General features: G+C 51.0%; 1 protein-coding gene across 1 annotated transcript in view; it reads left to right on the top strand.

Annotated features, from left to right (window-relative positions):
- The window catches only part of sv2ca (synaptic vesicle glycoprotein 2Ca), a 416,052-nt gene that overhangs the window by 337,634 nt on the left and 64,460 nt on the right, over positions 1-13,958 (top strand). The gene's annotated exons all lie outside the window — the stretch shown is intronic.

Genomic DNA, 13,958 nt, shown 5'->3' on the forward strand with positions numbered 1-13,958 from the left:
GATGGTACATGATACAATATACCAGGTAAGAACACTTCACCAGTGATTTGTGCAATTCATGTTGAATGTAGACTAATCTCATGATGAAATGGCAACGGCTGCAATTTTGCTCAGACAGTAATCTTAACTGATGAAGATCTGAGCTCCAAAATTCCTAGGGTGGGGTGGGTAGAAAAGGTTTCTGCCTGGGAGGGGGCAGGAATTTGGGGTGGAACCTGGTTCTGCCAGGATTCCAACCCGACAAAAGTGCCTCTTTAAGTTTTGTTGGGGGCGGGCGGGGGCACCATGGGCAGATCATCCACCATACCCACTCTTAAGAAAATGTAATCAATTCCAGAAGGTGCTTAGAATGCCCTTTTCTGCAAGGTGGTAAATGGGCAAGAAAACCACCAGTAGTTAGGAAATCACACTTCATTGAAATACTGGCCAGAATTTTCAGATGTAAGAATGAGCGGGTTGGAGGGGGGGGGGTAAGTGAAAGTTGAAAAAATGTGACCCCTGACCCCAAGCCACCTCCTACCCGCCCACTTTCACCTTTAACTCAGGAGGGATGGGGAGGTGGGCTGCCAACCCGCTGCCAGGAGGCGGGTTGGCAATTTAAATATAATGAGGCCTGAAGCCTCTACTTTAATCTGCTTTGCAGGTTTTCATAGAATCATAGAATGGTTACAGCACAGAAGGAGGCCATTCGGCCTGTCGAGCCCGTGCCGGTTCTCTGCAAGAGCACTTCAGCTAGTCACACGCGCCCGCCCTTTCCCTGTAGCGCTGCAAATTTTTTTCCTACAGCTTCTTATCCAATTCCCTATTGAAAGCCATGATTGAGTCTGACCCCACCACCCTTTCAGGCAGTGCATTCCCGATCCTAACCACTCGCTGTGTAAGAAGGTTTTTCCTCATGTCGCCTTTGGTTCTTTTGGCAATTACCTTAAATCTGTGTCCTCTGGTTCTCGACCCTTCCGCCAATGGGAACAGTTTCTCTCGATCTACTGCAGGTGGCCGGGGATCCCAGGGCTCGGGATTCACGGTAGCTGCAATGAGATGGCCTCAGCCTTGGGGAGCAATCCTTGTGGGCCAGGAGGAATAGGCGTGCTTCCTCCCAGCCCCCCAAACTCCTCCAACAACAGCCTGGCCCTCCCCGGGGGAGGGGTCGAACCCCCCTCTGGGATTGGATCCCCCTCGGGCCTGAAACACCGCTCCCCCCCACACCCTGGGATCACGACTCAGCCCCAGGGTTGGGAAACAGACCACCCCGAGGAACACGAGTCAGCCCCAAGGTCAAGGATTGGACCCCTCCCAGGGATCGAGCTCACCCACCGCACCCCCCCCACCCTCACCGGGGTCGAGGATCGGACCCATGGGCTTAGAACCCACCATCCTGGGCCCAGCACTTACCTGGTCCTGTGGCCTCCTTCGCCACGTTCCCTGCATGACTAGAAGCCAGACTATCAATCAGGCTGACTTCCGGTCAGGGAAACCGCCCCTGACATCGCACACACGCACCAAGGATAGGATTGATTTCGAAATATTGAGACGTGCTTGAGTGTTGAATTTGCTACATTGAACTAAGTGAGAAATTTTTATGTTGAAAAAAGATAAAACTCCACAGTGTTTTGGGAAAACCGATCTTCCGGGTTTCCCGTCGTCTCCCGGGGGCGCAACGTGCGGGGGGGGAACCCAGCAAAATCCAGCCTGCCCTCGCCTGTTTTACACCCTCGCCCGTTTTACACCCTCTCCCATTTTACACCAACGTCCATTTTACACTCTCGCCCGTTTTACACCCTCGCCTGTTTTACTCTGCACCCATTTTACAGCCTCGCCAGTTTTACACCCTCACCCATTTTGCAGCCTCGCCCGTTTTACACTCCACCCGTTTTACACACTCATTCGTTTTACTCTGCACCCGTTTTACACCCTCGCCCATATTACACCCTCGCCCATATTACACCCTCGCCCATTTTACACCCTCGCCCGTTTTACACTCCGCCCATTTTGCATTCCGCCTGTTTTACACCCTTGGCCATTTTACACCCCCGCCTGTTTTACACTCCGCCCGTTTTACACTCTTGCCCCTTTTCACCCTCGACCGTTTTACACCCTCGCCCGTTTTACACTCCACCCGATTTATACCCTTGCCAGTTTTACACCCTCGACCGTTTTACACCCTCACCCATTTTATACCCTCACCCGTTTCACACCCTCGCTCATTTTACACTCCGCCCAGTTTACACACTGGCCCGTTTTACACCCTCACCCATTTTACACCCTCGCCCATTTTACACACTCGCCTGTTTTACACCCTCGCCCATTTTATACTCTGCCCGGTTTACACCCTCACCCATTTTACACCCTCACCCGTTTTACACACAACCCATTTTACAACCTCGCCCATTTTACACCCTCGCCCATTTTACACCCTCACCCAATTTACACCACCCGTTTTACACTCTTGCCCGTTTTACACCCTCACCCATTTTACACCCTCGCCCGTTTTACACCCTCACCCAATTTACACTCCACCCGTTTTACACTCTTGCCCGTTTTACACCCTCACCCATTTTACGCCCTCGCCCTTTTTACAGCCTCACCCGTTTTACACCCTCATCCATTTACACCTTCACCCGCTTTACACCTCCGCCCATTTTATACACACACCCAATTTACTCAGCATGCGTTTTACTCCCTCGCCCGTTTTACACCCTCGCCCATTTAACACCCTCGCCCATATAACACCCTCGCCCATTTTACACCCTCTCCCATTTTACACCCTCGCCCATTTTACATCCTCGCCCGTTTTACACCCTCACCCATTTTACACTCCACCCATTTTACACTCCACCCATTTTACACTCCACCCGTTTTACACTCTCGCCCGTTTTACACTTTTGCCCGTTTTACACCCTCGTCCATTTTACACCCTCACCCATTTTACAACCTCACCCATTTTATACCCTCGCCCGTTTTACACCCTCGCCCGTTTTACACCCTTGCCTGGATTACACCCTCGCCCGTTTTGCACCCTCGCCCATTTTACACCCTCACCCATTTTACACCCTCGCCCATTTTACACCCTCGCCCGTTTTACACCCTCACCCAATTTACACTCCACCCGTTTTACAGCCTCACCCGTTTTACACTCTCGCCCGTTTTACACCCTCACCCATTTTACACTCTGGCCCATTTTACAGCCTCGCCCGTTTTACAGCCTCACCTGTTTTACACTCCACCCATTTTACACACTCATCCATTTTACACCCTCGCCCGTTTTACAGCATTGCCCATTTTATACCCTCGCCCATTTTATACCCGCGCCCATTTTACACCCTCATCCATTTTACACCCTCACCCACTTTACACATTCGCCCATTTTACACCCTCACCCGTTTTACACGCTCGCCCATTTTACACCCTCGCCTGATTTATACCCTCACCCGTTTCACACAATCGCCCGTTTTACACTCCACCTGTTTTACAGCCTCGCCCATTTTACACCCTCACCCATTTTACACCCTCACCCATTTTACACCCTCGCCCGTTTTACACCCTCGCCCGTTTTACGCCTTTGCCCATTTCACATCCTTGCCTGGATTACACCCTCGCCCATTTTACACCATCGCCCGTTTTACACCCTCACCCATTTTACACCCTCACCCGTTTTACACTGCCGCCCGTTTTACACTCTTGCCCATTTTACACCCTCGCCCATTTTACACCCTCACCTGATTTGCACCCTTGCAGGTTTTACACTCCACCTGTTTTACGCCCTCGCCCGTTTTACACCCTCACCCATTTTGCACCTTCGCCTGTTTTACACCATCGTCCATTTTATACCCTCGCCCATTTTAAACCCTCACCCTTTTAACACCGCCCCCCATTTTGCACTCTCACCCGTTTTACACCCTCGCCCATTTTACTCACCACCCGTTTTACACTCTCATCCATTTTACACCCTCGCCCATTTTACTCACCACCCGTTTTACACTCTCGCCCATTTTACACCCTCGCCCATTTTATACACACGCCCGATTTACTCAGCACACGTTTTACTCCCTCGCCCGTTTTACATCCTCGCCCATTTTACACCCTCGCCCGGTTTACACCATCGTCCGTTTTACACACTTGCCCGTTTTACACCCTCGCCCATTTTACACTCCACCCGATTTACACCCTCGCCCGTTTTACACCATCGCCTGTTTTACTCCTTCGCCCGTTTTACACCATCGCCCATTTTATACCCTCACCCGTTTTACACCCTCGCCCATTTTACACCAGCCCGTTTTAAACCCTCACCCATTTTACACCCTCACCCATTTTACAACCTCACCAGTTTTATACCTTCATCTGTTTTACGCCCTCGCCTGTTTTACACCCTTGCCCGTTTTACACCCTCGCCCGTTTCACACCCTTGCCTGGATTACACCCTCGCCCGTTTTGCGCCCTCGCCCATTTTCACCCTCGCCCGTTTTTCACCCTCGCCCATTTTACACCCTTACCCGTTTTACACCCACGCCCATTTTACACCCTCACCCATTTTACACCATCGCCCGTTTTAAACCCTGGCCCATTTTACACCCTCGCCCATTTTACACACTCACACATTTTACACCCTCACCCGTTTTACACTGCTGCGCATTTTACACCCTCGCCCGTTTTACAGCCTCACCCATTTTACACCCTCGACCATTTTACACACTCTCCCGTTTTACACCCTCGCCCATTTTACACCCTCGCCCGGTTTACACCATCGTCCGTTTTACACACTTGCCCGTTTTACACCCTCGCCCATTTTACACTCCACCCGATTTACACCCTCGCCCGTTTTACACCATCGCCCGTTTTACTCCTTCGCCCGTTTTATACCATCGCCCATTTTATACCCTCACCCGTTTTACACCCTCGCCCATTTTACACCCTCACCCATTTTACAACCTCGCCAGTTTTATACCTTCATCTGTTTTATGCCCTCGCCCATTTTACGCCCTCGCCCGTTTTACGCCCTCGCCCGTTTTACACCCTCACCCGTTTTACACCCTCGCCCATTTTACACCCGTGCCCGTTTTGCACCCTCGCCCATTTTATACCCTCGCCCATTTTACACCCTCACCTTTTTTACACCCTCGCCCGTTTTACACACTTACCCGTTTTACACCCTCACCCATTTTACACCCTCGCCCATTTTACACCCTTGCCCATTTTACACCATCGCCCGTTTTACACCCTGGCCCGTTTTACACCCTCACCCGTTTTACACCCTCACCCATTTTACACCCTCACCCGTTTTACCCCCTCACCCATTTTACACTCCACCCATTTTTCACGCACACCCTTGTTACTCACTCGCCCATTTTACACTCCACCCGTTTTACACCCTCACCCATTTTACAACCTCACCCGTTTTATACCCTGACCCATTTTACAACCTCGCCGGTTTTACACCCTCACCCATTTTACAACCTCGCCCGTTTTATACCCTCATCTGTTTTACGCCCTTGCCCGTTTTACACACACCCGGTTTACACCCTTGCCCATTTTACACCCTCGCCCGTTTTACACTCTTGCCCATTTTACACTCTCGCCCGTTTTACACACCACCCATTTTACACCCTTGCCCATTTTACACCCTCGCCCATTTTACACCCTTGCCCATTTTACACCCTTGCCCGTTTTATACCCTTGCCCATTTTACACCCTCGCCCATTTTACACCCTTGCCCATTTTACACACTCGCCCGTTTTACACTCTCGCCCGTTTTACACTCCACCCATTTTACACCCTCGCCCGTTTTACACCCTCGCCCATTTTACACCCTCACCCGTTTTACACTCCACCCATTTTAAACCCTCACCCATTTTACACCCTCGCCCGTTTTACACCCCGCCCAATTTACAACCTTGCCCATTTTACACCCTCGCCCGTTTTACACCCCGCCCGATTTACAACCTTGCCCATTTTACACCCTCGCCCGTTTTACCTCCTCCCATTTAACACCCTCGCCCATTTTACACCCTCGCCCGTTTTACACCCTCGCCTCTTTTACACTCCACCCATTTTAAACCCTCGCCCATTTTACACCCTCGCCCGTTTTACACCCTGCCCAATTTACAACCTCACCCATATTACACCTTCGCCCGTTTTATACTCAACCCGTTTTACACACTCGCCCGATTTACAACTTCACCCATTTTACACACTCGCCCGTTTTACACCCTTGCCCGTTTTACACCCTCACCCATTTTACACCCTCACCCGTTTTACACCCCCGCCCATTTTACACCTTCGTCCATTTTGCACCCTCGCCCATTTTACACCCTCGCCCATTTTACACCCTTGCTCATTTGACACATCCGCCTGTTTTACACCCTCGCCTGTTTTACACACTTGCCTATTTTACAAGCTCGCGCGTTTTATGACCTTGCCTATTTTACACCCTGCACATTTTACACCCTCGCCCGTTTTACTCCTTTACCCGTTTTACACCAGCCCATTTTAACCCCTCACCCGTTTTACTCCTTTACCCATTTTACACCCTCGCCCGTTTTACTCTCCACCCGTTTTACACCCTCCCCCGTTTTACACCCTCGCCCATTTTACACCCTCGCCCGTTTGACACCCTCGCCAGTTTGACACCCTCGCCCGTTTTACACCCTTGCCCATTTTACACCCTCGCCCGTTTTACACCCTTGCCCATTTTACTCCCTCGTCCATTTTACACCCTCGCCCATTTTACTCACTCTCCCGTTTTACACCCTCGCCCGTTTTACACCCTCACCCATTTTACACTCCACCCATTTTGCACTCCACCCATTTTACACTCCACCCGTTTTACACTCTCGCCCGTTGTACACTTTTGCCCGTTTTACACCCTCACCCATTTTACAACCTCGCCCGTTTTATACCCTCGCCCATTTTACACCCTCGCCCGTTTTTCACCCTTGCCTGGATTACACCCTCGCCCATTTTGCACCCTCGCCCATTTTACACCCTCACCCATTTTACACCCTTGCCCGTTTTACGCCATCGCCTGTTTTACAACATCGCCCGTTTTACACCCTCGCCCGTTTTACACCCTCACCCAATTTACACTCCACCCATTTTACAGCCTCACCCATTTTACACTCTCGCCTGTTTTACACCCTCACCCATTTTACACCCTGGCCCATTTTACAGCCTCACCCATTTTACAGCCTCGCCTGTTTTACTCCTTCGCCCGTTTTACACCATCGCCCATTTTATACCCTCACCCGTTTTACACCCTCGCCCATTTTACACCAGCCCGTTTTAAACCCTCACCCATTTTACACCCTCACCCATTTTACAACCTCACCAGTTTTAGGGCTAGATTTTCAGTATAGACAGTTTTGGGGCGCTAAGCTTAGCGCCCGCCCGAAGTTATCGCCCGCCCCAAAGTAGCGCCCCGTTGCCGGAAATTCAGTGGCTTCGCCCTAAGAGGTTGGTGGAGCGCTAAAAGAGGCGTTCCACTAGTATCTTTAGGCGCTAAGCCGGCGGTGGAGAGCGCAACACCCGAGCTCGGGCGCAGCGCACGGCAGACACTCTGGTGCCAGTGAGCTCTTAAAGGGGAAGGGTGCATGTATTTTTTTCAAATGCAAAGTCTGGGAGGAGGAGGAGGAGGAGGAGGAGGAGGAGGAGGAGGAGGAGGAGGAGGAGGAGGAGGAGTGATTGGTGCCCGGAAACATACACACAGCTTCCTTCCACACAACACATGCAGAGTGCCTTTTGTACGAGTGCCCTTTAATTTGCGCTCCCCAGGGTGTGTTGCGTTCCATTTTACAAACGCTCTGGACGCCAGGCGCACAATGGGGCGGTCCGACTGAAGTTTGGATTCGGGGCGGCCAAAGGGCGTTGCACGAGGATGTGACGTCATTTTCTGCGCGCGCATCCGGGCGGCCGCTAAACTTTGCGCCGGCGCTAACGGGCAACTTAATTTGGGGCGGGGCGCAAACTGCGCTGCGCCCAGGCGCTACACGCATAGCGCCCAAAAATCACTTCTCTTAAGGCGCTAACTGCTGGCGCAAGCAACTGAAAATCTAGCCCTTATACCCTCATCTGTTTTACGCCCTCGCCTGTTTTACACCCTTGCCTGTTTTACACCCTCGCCCGTTTTGCGCCCTCACCCATTTTACACCCTCGCCCGTTTCACACCCTTGCCTGGATTACACCCTCGCCCGTTTCACACCCTTGCCTGGATTACACCCTCGCCCGTTTTTCACCCTCGCCCATTTTACACCCTTACCCGTTTTACACCCACGCCCATTTTACACCCTCACCCATTTTACACCATCGCCCGTTTTAAACCCTGGCCCATTTTACACCCTCGCCCATTTTACACACTCACCCATTTTACACCCTCACCCATTTTACACTGCTGCCCATTTTACACCCTCGCCCGTTTTACAGCCTCACCCGTTTTACACCCTCGACCATTTGACACACTCTCCCGTTTTACACCCTCGCCCATTTTACACCCTCGCCCGGTTTACACCATCGTCTGTTTTACACACTTGCCCGTTTTACACCCTCGCCCATTTTACACTCCACCCGATTTACACCCTCGCCCGTTTTACACCATCGCCCGTTTTACTCCTTCGCCCGTTTTATACCATCGCCCATTTTATACCCTCACCCGTTTTACACCCTCGCCCATTTTACACCAGCCCATTTTAAACCCTCACCCATTTTACACCCTCACCCATTTTACAACCTCGCCAGTTTTATACCTTCATCTGTTTTATGCCCTCGCCCATTTTACACCCTCGCCCGTTTTACGCCCTCGCCCGTTTTACACCCGCACCCGTTTTACACCCTCGCCCATTTTACACCCTTGCCCGTTTTGCACCCGTGCCCGTTTTGCACCCTCGCCCATTTTATGCCCTCGCCCATTTTACACCCTCACCTTTTTTACACCCTCACCCATTTTACACACTTACCCATTTTACACCCTCACCCATTTTACACCCTCGCCCATTTTACACCCTCGCCCATTTTACACCATCGCCCGTTTTACACCCTGGCCCGTTTTACACCCTCGCCCGTTTTACACCCTCACCCATTTTACACCCTCACCCGTTTTACCCCCTCACCCATTTTACACTCCACCCATTTTTCATGCACACCCGTTTTGGACCCTCACACTTGTTACTCACTCGCCCGTTTTACACTCCACCCGTTTTACACCCTCACCCATTTTACAACCTCACCCGTTTTATACCCTGACCCATTTTACAACCTCGCCGGTTTTACACCCTCACCCATTTTACAACCTCGCCCGTTTTATACCCTCATCCGTTTTACGCCCTTGCCCGTTTTACACACACGCCCGGTTTACACCCTTGCCCATTTTACACCCTCGCCCGTTTTACACTCTTGCCCATTTTACACCCTTGCCCGTTTTATACCCTTGCCCATTTTACACTCTCGCCCATTTTACACCCTTGCCCGTTTTACACACTCGCCCGTTTTACACTCTCGCCCGTTTTACACTCCACCCATTTTTACACCCTCGCCCGTTTTACACCCTCGCCCGTTTTACACCCTCGCCCATTTTACACCCTTGCCTCTTTTACACTCCACCCATTTTAAACCCTCGCCCATTTTACACCCTCGCCCGTTTTACACCCCGCCCAATTTACAACCTTGCCCATTTTACACCCTCGCCCGTTTTACACACTCGCCCGATTTACAACCTCACCCATTTTACACCCTCGCCCGTTTTACACCCTCGCCCGTTTTACACCCTCACCCGTTTTACACCCTCACCCATTTTACACCCTCACCCGTTTTACACCCCCGCCCATTTTACACCTTTGTCCATTTTGCACCCTCGCCCATTTTACACCCTCGCCCATTTTACACCCTCACCCGTTTTACACCCTTGCTCATTTTACACATCCGCCCGTTTTACACCCTCGCCTGTTTTACACACTTGCCTATTTTACAAGCTCGCGCGTTTTATGACCTTGCCTATTTTACACCCTCGCCCGTTTTACAGCCTCGCCCGTTTTACACTCCGCCCATTTTGCACTCCGCCTGTTTTATACCCTCGGCCATTTTACACCCCCGCCTGTTTTACACTCTGTCCATTTTACACTCTTGCCCCTTTTCACCCTCACCTGTTTTACACCCTTGTCTGTTTTACACACTCACCCGCTTTACACCCTTGACTGTTTTATATACTTGCCCGTTTTACACCCTCGCCCATTTTACACCCTCCCATTTTACTCCCTCGCAGGTTTTACACTCCACCCGTTTTACACCCTCGCCCATTTTACACACTCGCCCATTTTACACACCCGCCCATTTTACACCCTCGCCTGTTTTACATTCTTGCCCATTTTACACGCTCGCACGTTTTACGCCCTCGCCTGTTTTACACACTTGCCCGTTTTACACCCGCACCCATTTTACACCATCGCCCGTTGTGCACCTTCGCCCATTTTACACCATCGCCCATTTTATACCCTCACCCATTTTAAGCCCTCACCCGTTTAACACTGCCCCCTGTTTCACACTCCACCCATTTTACACTCTTGCCCGTTTTATACCCTCACCCATTTTATGCCCTCGTCCGTTTTACAGCGTCACTCAATTTACACCCTCGCCCATTTTACTCTGCACCCATTTTACACCCTCTCCCATTTTACTCTGCACCCGTTTTACCCCCTCGCCCATTTTACACCCTGGCCTGTTTTACAGCCTCGCCCGTTTTACACTCCGCCCATTTTACACTCTTGCCACTTTTCACCCTCGCCTGTTTTACACCCTTGACTGCTTTATACACTTGCCTGTTTTACACCCTCGCCCATTTTACACCCTCCCATTTTACTCCCTCGCAGGTTTTACAGTCCACCTGTTTTACACCCTCGCCCGTTTTATACCCTCACCTGTTTTACACACTCGCCCGTTTTACACACCACCCATTTTACACACGCACCCGTTTTAAACCCTCGCCCGTTTTACACACTTGACCATTTTACGCACTCGCACATTTTACTCACTCGCCTGTTTTACACCTGCAACCATTTTACACCATCGCCCATTTTACACACTTGCCCTTTTTACACCCTCGCCCATTTTAAACTCCACCCGATTTACACCCTCGCCAGTTTTTACACCATCGCCCGTTTTGCACCTTCGCCCGTTTTACACCATCGCCCATTTTATACCCTCGCCCATTTTATAACCTCGCCCATTTTAAACCCTCACCCGTTTAACACCGCCCCCCCACTTTGCACTCTCGCCTGTTTTACACCCTCGCCCATTTTACACCCTCGTCCGTTTTACACCCTCACCCGCTTCACACCTCTGCACATTTTATACACTCGCCCATTTTACACCCTCGCCTGTTTTACACACTTGCCTATTTTACACCCTCGCCCGTTTTACTCCTTTACCCATTTTACACCAGCCCATTTTAACCCCTCACCCGTTTTACACTCTCACCCATTTTACACCCTCGCCCGTTTTACTCTCCACCCGTTTTACACCCGCGCCCATTTTACACCCTCGCCCATTTTACACCATCGGCCATTTTACACCATCGCCCGTTTTACTCCTTCACCCGTTTTACACTCTTGCCTGTTTTACTCCCTTGCCCGTTTTACCCCCCTCGCCCATCTTACACCCTCCCCCGTTTTACACCATCGCCCATTTTACACCATCGCCCGTTTGACACCCTCGCCCGTTTGACACCCTCGCCCGTTTGACACCCTCGCCCGTTTGACACCCTCGCCCGTTTTACACCCTCGCCCATTTTACACCCTCGCCCATTTTACTCCCTCGTCCATTTTACACCCTCGCCCATTTTACACACTCTCCCGTTTTACACCCTCGCCCATTTTACACCCTCACCAGTTTTACACCCTCGCCCGTTTTACACCCTCACCCATTTTACACTCCACCCATTTTACACTCCACCCATTTTACACTCCACCCGTTTTACACTCTCGCCCGTTTTACACCTTTGCCCATTTTACACCCTCACCCATTTTACAACCTCGCCCGTTTTATACCCTCGCCCGTTTTACACCCTCGCCCGTTTTTCACCCTTGCCTGGATTACACCCTTGCCCGTTTTACACCCTTGCCCATTTTACACCCTCACCCGTTTTACACCCTCACCCATTTTACACTCCACCCATTTTACAGCCTCACCCATTTTACACTCTTGCCTGTTTTACACCCTCACCCATTTTACACCCTGGCCCATTTTACAGCCTCGCCCATTTTACAGCCTCGCCTGTTTTACACTCCACCCATTTTACAAACTCATCCATTTTACACCCTCGCCCGTTTTACACCATCGCCCGTTTTACTCCTTCGCCCGTTTTATACCATCGCCCATTTTATACCCTCACCCGTTTTACACCCTCGCCCATTTTACACCAGCCCGTTTTAAACCCTCACCCATTTTACACCCTCACCCATTTTACAACCTCGCCAGTTTTATACCTTCATCTGTTTTATGCCCTCGCCCATTTTACACCCGCGCCCGTTTTACGCCCTCGCCCGTTTTACACCCGCACCCGTTTTACACGCTGCCCGTTTTACACGCTCACCCATTTTACATACTCGCCCATTTTACACGCTCGCCCGTTTTATACCCTCGCCCCTTTTACACTCTCGCCCGTTTTACACCTGCGCCCCTTTTTACTCTCTCACCTGTTTTACCCTCAGACCGGTTTTACACCTTCGCCCATTTTACACCCTCGCCCATTTTACACCCTCGCCCATTTTACTCCCTCACCCGTTTTGCACCCTCGCCCATTTTACACTCCACCCATTTTACACCCCCGCCTGTTTTACACCCTCGCCCGTTTTATACACTCGCCTGTTTTACACCCTCGCCCATTTTACACCCTCGCCCATTTTGGACCCTCACCCATTTTACTCACTCGGCCATTTTACACTCAAACCATTTTACACCCTCGCCCATTTTACAACCTCGCCTGATTTACACCCTCACCTGTTTTACATTCTGCTGTTTTACACCCTTGCACAGTTTATATCCTCGCCCGTTTTACACCCTCGCTCATTTTACACACTCGCCTGTTTTACACCTTCGTCCATTTTACACCCTTGTCCGTTTGACGCCCTCACCCATTTTACACACACGCCCGGTTTATACCCTCGCCCGTTTTACACCCTTGCCTGGATTACATCCTTGCCCGTTTTACACCTTCGCCCATTTTACACCCTCGCCCGTTATAATCCCTCGCCTGTTTTACACCCACGCCTATTTTAAACCCTCGCCTGTTTTGCACCCACGCCCGTTTTACACCCTTGCCCGTTTTACACCCTTGCCCGTTTTACACCCTCGCCCGTTTTACACCCTTGCCCATTTTACACTCCACCCTTTTTACACACTCGCCTGTTTTACACCCTCGCCCGTTTTATACCCTCACCCGTTTTACACACTCGCCCATTTTACACTCAACCCATTTTTCAACCTTGCCCTTTTTACACACTGGACTGTTTTACACTCCACCCATTTTACACACTCGCCCGTTTTACACCCTCGTCCGTGTTACACCCTCGCCCAATTTACACCCTCACCCGCTTTACACCCTTGCCCATTTTACACTCCACCCATTTTACACACTCGCCTGTTTTACACCCTCGCCCATTTTATACCCTCACCCATTTTACACACTCGCCCGTTTTACACTCAACCCATTTTTCAACCTCGGCCTTTTTACACACTGGACTGTTTTACACACTCGCCCGTTTTACACCCCCGTCCGTTTTACACGCCGTCCGGTTTACACACTCGCCCGTTTTACACCCTCACCCATTTTACACCCTCACCCGTTTTACACCCTCACCCGTTTTACACCCTCACCCATTTTACACTCTCACCCGCTTTACACTCCACCCGTTTTTCATGCTCGCCCATTTTGGACCCTCACCCGTTTTACTCACTCGCCCATTTTACACCCTTGCCCATTT

The sequence above is a fragment of the Somniosus microcephalus genome, chromosome 1 (assembly GCF_052327205.1).
Source record: "Somniosus microcephalus isolate GS21.2 chromosome 1, FLI_Smic_1.0, whole genome shotgun sequence".
In the NCBI taxonomy this organism is placed as follows: Eukaryota; Metazoa; Chordata; class Chondrichthyes; order Squaliformes; family Somniosidae; genus Somniosus; species Somniosus microcephalus.